We start from the raw sequence: 9070 nt of genomic DNA, 5'->3' as shown, positions 1-9070 counted from the left end.
TCCCCCTACGGCCGAGCCATGACCTCCCCTGCCCCCTAGATTCTCATGTCGGGGTCCTCCCACCCAGGAGCGCCTAGCCTGAGACCCCGCATGGCCTGTGGACGCCGGACAGAGGCTGAGGAGGATACCGCAGCGCCCGAACAGCCCGTGGGCCCAAACACTGTGCAGAGCAGACCAGAGCCACCTTAACTGAACAGAGGGGAGGCTCTCCCGGCAGCCTGCCCACACTGGCGATGGCAAGTGGACGGAATATTCAGAACCCTCAACACGGATGGGGCGGGACAGCCAGGAGGGCCGAGGCGCAGGGCAGGTGGGGGTGGCGCGGTGGACAGTGGGCCCATGGGCGCTGGGCCTGGCACTTACCCAGAGGCCGGAGGGCAGCGAGGCCAGGGAACGGTCACGTGGCCCTGACAGCCCTCCCCTGAGCCTGGAGACACCCAAGTCTCACCTGGAATCCGGGAGGTGAAGGGTTTCCCTGAGGCTATGAAATTCGAGCTGTGTCCTTGGGCTGCGCCCCACCCCTCCAGCACCCCCTTCCCAGCCCGGGCGGAGGTGCCAGCACACATCCCACTCGCCCTCCCTCGCCTGTGTGTTGGGGGGTCCCCTCCTGCCACTGCCCATCTCCCAAAGAAACTAGCAGGCCGCACCTCTCAGGTTACTCGAATGTAACTTCTACCAGGTCCCCTTCTGGGCATCTGTAACCACAAGGAATCCTCCTTTCTTAGGCTCCCCAGCACCCCTCTAGCCACGCCTCCGTTCACATGGGAGGGACCAAGACCCAGCGCCCAGGCCAGGTATGAAAGTACCCTAAGTTACCCTCAGCAAATAAAAGTCCTTCCAGCTCCATCCTTCGGGGTTTGCTTCAGGACTGCGCTCCCAGGGTCTGGTTTTTGGCATACGATGCTAGTGAATGACATTCCAGAGCCTGATTTCAAAAACAAAACAGAAAAACAAAATAAGTTTTCATAATAAAGGAAACAAGTCTCAGAAAGGACTGAAGACGGTCACCCCCCACAGCTATAAATCAAAAGCTACTGTCTTGTGTTATAAAGGGGTGCAAGGCATCTGATTTGACATTGTGCAAGACAGAGAATGTTTCGATGTAATTTATGTTCCTCTCTCCATGTGCGGCTTCTATGAATATTCATGGCTGCTCCTGACTGCTCTGTTCTCTGCTAATACGAATCCGCCCTTGGAGGAACAATTTCAGCAAAGTGGTCTTGTGAGACTCCAGAGATGTCAGAAATGACTCCAAGTCTTGGGAAGCGACGACAGTCTGGCCGGTTGTCTGAGTGGAGACCAGGGCGCCCGGTCGCCATGGTGCTGGAGCGGACAGCCTGTTGTCTGACATCCGACACCCGGGGGCCAGGCCGCACCAACACACAAACCTGGGACTTCGCTTGATGATTATTAAGCAAATATTGTGGGAGATTCGTCAGCCTAGAATACCTAGCCTGAGCTGGAGGCTGCTGCGAATTCTGCTTTTCTGATTTTGGCGCCACAGAACCCTCCCTCTGCTCCAGCTCCTACTCCCTCTGTGGAGGCGATAAGTGGAGCAACCCTCAGGCCACCTGCCCGGGGCACCTTCTTCACAGCCCCCAGAGAACCCGCCAGAGAAGCCCCCACCACCACCAGCGAGCCCCGGGAGGTGGTCCCTCATCAGTAGCAGACCTCGTCTACCCGTCACTGGAAAAAAAAATGCACAAGCACAAATACTGATGATGAATAGCTCTCTATTAATTTCTAATTTAATTCCACTGTGCTTCAAGAACATTACATTTCAACACTTTAAAATTTGTTGGGATTTGTTTTATGGCCCAGAATATGATCTTTTGGTAAGTGCCCGTTGGATGGAATCTCCGATAAATTTCACTTAAGGCAATTTGGTTGATCGTATTCTACACGCAACCCCACTTTTTCATTTACTTGCTCAATTACTGAGAGGGGAGAGTTGATTTGCCTTGTTCTTTCATTAGATTACGTGGCTGTGGTTTTTTTTTTTTTTAGTTAATTTTGGGAATAAAACTTTTAGTTAGCAATTTTCAGCATCTAATTCTTTCAGTGATGATAGTGACACATTTACAACCTCAAAGCAAATTTTGGGAATTCTGGGGTGGTCCAGCCAGGCTCTGCCTGAAGTCACCGGATAACTTTAGGCAAAGGCCAGACCCCTCCGGCTGCCCACCCCTCCCATTTCTCTCACCTGTCAGGTGAGACTATATCGCCCAGGGTGTCAAATTTGGGTCTCTCCTCCGAGTTTTATTCCCTTTCCCCGGGGTCTGGCACGGTCATGGCTGTCGCCACAGCCACCTCCACTTGTCACCTACAAATGATTACTTCCTTCACCGAGGTCACCTCTTGGGCTGGCGTGCCAGATCTGGTTCCAGCCGGCTCTTGCCCTGCAGGTCTATCCCCCAGCACCTGGCTACTTCCTTGACTCAGGAAAGTTCTCCTTGATTTGTGTCGAGCACATCGGGTGACACTGGCTGATTTAATTCTTACGGAGCCCCAGGTACAGAACCTACTTCCTAGAGGGCCGAAGTGAGCCCCGTGCCCAGCCTGAGGGACCGAAGGCACAGCCCAGCCCACACCAGATGAGGTGGCACTTGCCGCTGAGGCAAAGGGAGGCTCCAGCAGCTCCTCCGCCCAGGGCAGGCAGCATTGCCCACACCCCGACGGGCATGGGCCTCACGTGGTACCTGACATGGTACCTGCCGGGCGAGGCCCCTGCCACGGGCACGCCAGGAGCATGCGCGAGTCTCCCGGGCCCAATCGGGACCTGGCTTGGTGCACAGGAGCCCGGGCAAGGTGCGAGTGGGGCTCCTCTTCCCCCACCCCGACCCCTGCTGGCCCGGGCGACACAGGCTGACCAGCCGCTTAGAGCCCAGCACTGAGCGCGAAAGTGATGGGCGAACCAGCTGCCGTTGGCGGGGAACAAAAAGCCAAGGATTCGACCCTCAAAAGGCCCTAGTACCCCGTTTGCGAGGCACCAATCACCAAGGAGACGAAACACTGGCTTTCAGCGCCCAGACCCCAACCCACCCCTGGCCTGTTCCAGCCCACTTCCCATCTTCTCCGCCATTTCCGGTCTGCCAGCTCTCATCCTCCCTCCTGACCACTCCAGCCTCCCTCACAGGGTTTGCTGCTCTGACAGAAGCAAACCCCAGAAGTCTCTGCTGCACAAGATTCTCACAGATGCAGCTCTGACGCATACAAGTCTGCTCGCCACAGTTACAATGCACGTGAGGAAATAACCCGCTGGGAGAGAGGACAACAGTCATCCCCGGAGGCTCGAGGAGCCCCCGCCCCACTTTGGTGCTAGAACTCACCAAACCACCCCACCTGGAGCCTTTAAAATGGAACACTAATTGATGTTCGGTAACACTCACCTTTGCGAGTGTACGCTTCGATTTTTAGCATATTTGTAAAGGTGTGCAACCATCGCCATGATCTAATTCCAGAATATTCTCGTCACTCCTAGATACACCAAATGTCCACTAACAATTACTAAGCCCTACAACACCCATTCCCCAGTCTTAGGCCACCACCAAGCTACTGATACTCTAGGTAACTCTGTATTTGCCCATTCTGGACACTTAATGGAAAGGACATGATACATTATGTGGTCTTCCCTGTCTGCTTCTTTGACTTGGCATGTTTTCAAGGCGCATTCATCCTGAATAAGTATCCCTATCATTTTTATTGCCGACTAATACTCCACTGTATGGATATACCACCTTTTGTTGATCCATTTGTCAGTTGATGGGCTGGTTATTTTCAACCCCTGGTCACGAGCCATCAGTCAGAGCCATAGAGCTACATACAGGCACCTCCTTTTTCACTTACCATCTCATGGGAGACTACAGTTGCCATTTACAACTCTAGAGCTTGAGAGATGTTGTCCTAATCCTCTCAACCATGCTGTGAGACACATCTCATCGCCACCACCTCACAGAAGACGGCGCATGGAAAGTCTTGACACCTTCACCTTGGTGAAGAAAAAGGAAGAATCCAATCAACTAAAGCACAGACAAGTCTGGCGATCGACCCAAGGCTGACAAATTCTAGACTCAACCTGAATCTCAGCAGTGTCCTCTCCTTGACACCATCTTCTCTTAAAAACTGCAGCGTAAGCCCGGAGAATCCATCCTCCTGAATAAAAGATGGGAATAAATCAGCTCTCCCACCCCCCAGGGTTGGTGAAATACATAGGGAAATAGTTGGCAACTGCACAGCAGTGAGCTCACAGCTATGACCTGATGGAACATACAACCTGCTTCTTTCTCCCTTCTCCTCTTTCTTCCCTCCTTTCAGAAGGGTTCTAGATTCTTCTTAGAAGAGGCCCGGAAGACAGAAGACCCAATGTTTGTCTCCCCTTTCTGGAAGATGATTCAGGGATTGCAACTAGTGGTACCAGAGTTGAACGTGACATATCAACAGGCTGTTGGGCCTACTAAATGTGTACTTTTGCTAGTCAGTCTTGGTAAGACAACCTATTAAAACATGTATATTTCACAAAAAGTTCAAACTTTCAGTTAATTTTTTTTAACTTTTTTTTTTTAAGATTTATTTTTCTTTTTATTTATTTATATAAGTACTGGGTACAGTCAGAAGCGCGGGAGGGTGAGAGAATTCACCAGAGCCAGAGCGGGGAGCAGAGCAGGCAGAAGGACCGAAGTACACTGCTGAGGGGAGCAGCGGGCGGCAGGAGAGGTCTGCGCGCCATGTGGGCCCCTCCTCCGGTGGCTGGGGAGCAGCCGGGGATGGAACTGGCGCTGCAGAGGGGCGGGCAGCTTCACAACAGAGCGCTCAACCGCTGCGCCACCGGGGAGGCCCCCAAATCCTCACTTCTTGCTCTTGCCTGCCAGGCTTCAGTCAGCTGGGTGCCTTCTCGTGCACCCCCCTTTTTATTCTTCTTCCCAAAATTTTCTAGGCTCCTCACTTCTCTCAGCATTACCTTGGAGGCTGGTTCCAAGGGCTCGGGCGCCTCCCGGCCCCAGCGCACCCTCTGCGTCCGTCCTCAGCAGCCGGCGGTGCCCGGCGCCCCCAGACTCGCCAGGGGCTGGGCCCTTTGGGTGACTGACCAGCGCGGCAGGCCGGGAGGCTGGCTTCTAGGGAAACTGAGGCCTGACAGTCAGACCCACCAGCTGGCTCACAAGCCTGGGCAGGCTGTCCCCTGACGGGTGCCTTCTGGGGGATCCCCATGAATGGACTAAAGGGGAGATTACCTGCTCGAATGGCCCAAGCACTACGAGGCCCGTGACGTCGGAGGGCCCGACCTGACCATCCATCACCAGGCCACTCGGGCGCCTTCTCGGTAAGCGGGTGACCCGCGCTGCCCGTCACCTTGACCAGGGGGCCGACTGTGGCCCACCGGGGGCCGACTGGCCCTGAGGAGGCCGGGCCTGCTGACTGACCCAGACCGGCTTGGGCGACCACGGGGCTCCCGGGGCGCCCAGGCGGGAGCGGCGCCGGCGCGGCAGTGACGTGGCCTACCCGCCCGAGGCCACGCTGACTGACAGAGAAACCCCAGGCATGGAAGCCCCGTTGAGGCGGTTCCGGCCCAAGACCCACACCCAGGGATGGCCAAGCAGGCCCACAGGCCAGGCGTGGCCACGAGAGGGCCAGCCAGCCTCGGCCAGCGGCGATGGGGGAGGATGCGCGATGGCCGCAGGCGTGCCACACAGGGGGAATCACCTGGTCTCCTCAGCCGCCTCGCGAGATGCGTGTTGGCGGCAACCAATCCGTGGCTGCACACACGCCTTGTTACAGCCAATCAATGAGGCAGCTGGAGCTGATGCACAGCCAGGGGAGCCAATTGGAAGCGGACAGCGCATGTTCCGCCTCCCTTTGCGCGCGGGAGGGCGGGGTGAGCTGGCGAGGTTCAACCAATCAGTAGCGAGCGTTCCCTTCCACGCGCCAACTTGTGTTCTTGTTGAATTTGCTTTTTGCTTTTCTGTTGGCTTTTGTTTATCTCCATTTTTATCTTTATTATTTCCTTCCTTCTGTCGCCTTTGGTTTATTTTGTTCTTCTTTAATGTCTAAAGTTAGGTGGTTTGTTTGAAAAAATTTTTTTTCAAAAATTTCTTAAAGATTTACTTATTTATGCACACAAGCACTGGGGTGCAGGCCAGAGGGGTGTGTGTTGGGGGGTGTAAGGGCCGGACCGGGCACAGTGCAGGTTTTCTGGGATCATGCAGACCGGGTAAAGGAGGAGTCAGAGTCCTCAGTGGTTTTGCAGGTCTTTTATTGGGGTTCACCAGGCATATGGCAGGCAGGGGTGCTGGCTGGGGGGCTGGGAGGCCTGCCAGCCTCCCAGCCCCCCAGCAAGTCTTTACTCTATCTGAGCTCTCTGGCGTTCTCTGCTTCTGCTTCGGCTTCTCCTTCAGGTTCTGCTGCTGCTGGCTGGGGCTGCTGGCGTCCCCCCGTGATGCCGCCCTTAAAAGCACAGTCTTAACTCAGCTGAATCCCATCTACCTATGCCCACACCCTATTCCAGGTGCCCGCCATCAGGCATGCATTCAGGACAAGGATCCATCATCTATCCTGATGGCGGAAGGGCAGAAAAGCCTGATATTTTCTTTACCCTACAGGGGGGTCGGTGAGAGGATTCGCCAGAGACAGAGTGGGTAACAGAACCGGTGGATCCAATGAAAACACTGCTGAGGGCAGCAGCCTGGAGCTAGAAGAGGTCTGCTGCGCCCTGTGGGTAGCTCCCTGGCCGGGGATCGAACTCGTGCCGCAGTGGCTGCAGATAGCTTCATAGTGCTGCATCTTAACCCCTTGCACCACCGGGGAGGCCCCCAAATTTATTTTTGATGTGGCAAGTTGAAGAATCAAGTCCCCCAGCCTGGCTACGGGGCCCTGGGAGAGCAGACCCCAGCCCGAGTTCTACTGGTGCATGACCCGCACTTGTCTCCTTGGCCGAGACACCTGCTGCCACGGCCCAGGCGTATGAGGTAACACCAGACTTCTTCCAGCTCCTTGCTTTGTGCCTGTCGCCACCTCTATCTGGGATGCTTCTCTTCTTTGCTTGTTCAACTCCTGCTTTCTCCACGGTGTGCACCCCAATGGGAGCTTCCCCTGAAAAGCCTTTCCTAACTCCCTCCCCACCCCAGGGCAGAGTCACAGCTCTAGTCCTGGAGCGATACAGAGCCGCACCACACTGTGTTTTACGAGGTTACACGTTTCTGTCTCCTCCCCACCTCCCACCGTGTGAATTTCGTTCCTTTGACACTGGACATCCCCCTTTGTGGCTGGCTTGCAGTAAGAGTTTGGAGAACAAAGAATGGAGAGAAAATGAGGGTGTTCCCAAGGGTCCCTCCATGAACACGATGCAAAGGAACTGAAATGTCCATTACTGCTTTGAAACTACTGTTTTGAGCGAAGGCCTGGTGTTTATGGCGACTTGAAAAGAAGAACTGGAGCCCGGTGGTCATTCTGTTGGCTGGTCTGTGAGGGCAGAAGGAGGCCCTAGTCCCGGGGCTCGCAGTCTGAGGTCTCGCTGCACCTCTCTGACACCTGGCATATCTTAGCGCCCCCCAAAGAATCATTTTGCTCTAGAAGGTCAGTTAGCAGCAGCAGGGAGATTAACAGTCACGGTCCTGTCCAGCCCTTAGAGAAGCGCAGCAGGGGTGAGGCAGGGAGTGCACAGGCCTGAGCAGGAGCCGCCTGAGCTGGGGCTCCAAGGACAACCTTGTGAGGCAAACATGGAGAGAGGACATTGCCGTGGGTGGAACCACACGGGGGAGGAATGGAGAGGCGGGAAGGAGGGTGAGATCCTCGGGAATGGGCTGGGGTGCCGCCGAGGTGTGTGAGAGGTGGTGGCCCAGAGGCGGGGGGCTGGGGGGGGTGGGGGTTGGGGGGGAGGGGGAGGTGGATGGTGGTGAGATTGTGAACATTCTGGAATAAGGCTCACTGGAGCTGACAATGCAGCTGCACTGCAGGGGCAGGCGTGGAAGGATGCTTAGCAGGTGGGAGGTGAGCATTTGCGACCTCTCCCTGTGCAGCTGAAGGGGAGGATAGGCTGGAAGAAGTGAGCCTGAGGCCCTGAGCCTGGGGGGTGCTGTTTGAAAGGTCAGGAGTGGGGGGGAGGGTCTAAACTAGGGGTGGAGAGAAGGGGGAGGTGAGGGACTTGGTGACTCCTAGAAGTGGGCCAGGAGAAAGGGGGATGGGAGAAGAAACTGACTCCCCGATTCAGGAAGTGGCCTACTCAGTGGTCTGTGGGAGGAGCAGCCAGAGATGGGGTGGGGATGGGGGGCTGCTGTGGCCTAACCTGGTTCTCTAGCCTTTGACTATGAGCTCCCCTGAGGGGCCCCAGCCCCATTCCTGGTCACCCCCATCTATTACTTTGCTTAATTAAGGGGAAAAATTACATTTACCACCTCGGCATTTTCCAGTATGTGCTTCGGGGGTAACCAGAGGCCCACGGTCACCCACCAGATTCCAGAAGGTTTTCATTTTGCAAAACTGAAAGGCTGAACCTCCACGAGCAGCTTCCTGTCCCCTCCCGGGTCCGGTCTGGCCCCGGCTCTAAGGGCTGGTTCCTCCAGGGCCTCCTGTTGCAGCTCACGGGGTGCTGGCCTGTCTGGGGGGACTCATCTCACTTAGCGACACTGGCGATCTCACCCCTACTTCTGTCCTTTTAGACACTGGGGAGGTCTCAGAGCCCAGCCCGGGGTTTATGTGCAGGTTTAGCTGGATGAGGAAACTGGTCTCCCCAGAGCGTTACACTGAGAAACAGAGTCACACTGTGAACTCGCACACGCTCCTAAAACAGCCAACAGAAGGGCCGCAGAGGAGAGGGGGGAGCTGCCCAGTCGGCAACTCGGGGTGCATTTCCCGCCTTGTGCACATGCGCCCACTTCACAGCGGAGGGAGCTGAGGCCGGAGAGTGACGGGGACGCGTGTCTAAGCGGCTGGGCTGGGCGTGACCCGGGAGCTCCGGCTCCATCTGTCCCAGGAGCCCCGAGCTCGCCTTTCTCACCTCCCTGAGGCGGCAGCTCTGCAGGAAGCGCAGGACCCGCTGTCCTCAGAGAGGCCTTTTTGGGGCTCCAGCGTCGGGAAGGTG

The 9070-nt window shown here is 55.9% G+C and overlaps 1 long non-coding RNA gene across 1 annotated transcript; it reads right to left on the bottom strand.

Annotated features, from left to right (window-relative positions):
- Positions 1 to 558: 558 nt before the first annotated feature.
- On the bottom strand, positions 559 to 5388 carry LOC119242621 (uncharacterized). The gene is made up of 4 exons (XR_005124524.2): positions 5229 to 5388; positions 4076 to 4152; positions 3847 to 3988; positions 559 to 925 (listed from the first exon to the last, which is right to left on the bottom strand). It is a non-coding gene; the product is annotated as an uncharacterized LOC119242621 (long non-coding RNA).
- Between the last annotated feature and the right edge of the window lie 3682 nt (positions 5389 to 9070).

Source organism: Talpa occidentalis, unplaced genomic scaffold, assembly GCF_014898055.3.
Source record: "Talpa occidentalis isolate TD23 unplaced genomic scaffold, MPIMG_talOcc4v2.1 talOcc4.125, whole genome shotgun sequence".
In the NCBI taxonomy this organism is placed as follows: Eukaryota; Metazoa; Chordata; class Mammalia; order Eulipotyphla; family Talpidae; genus Talpa; species Talpa occidentalis.
The sequence above is the reverse complement of the archived record's forward strand: the minus strand, read 5'-3'. Positions and strand labels throughout refer to the sequence as shown.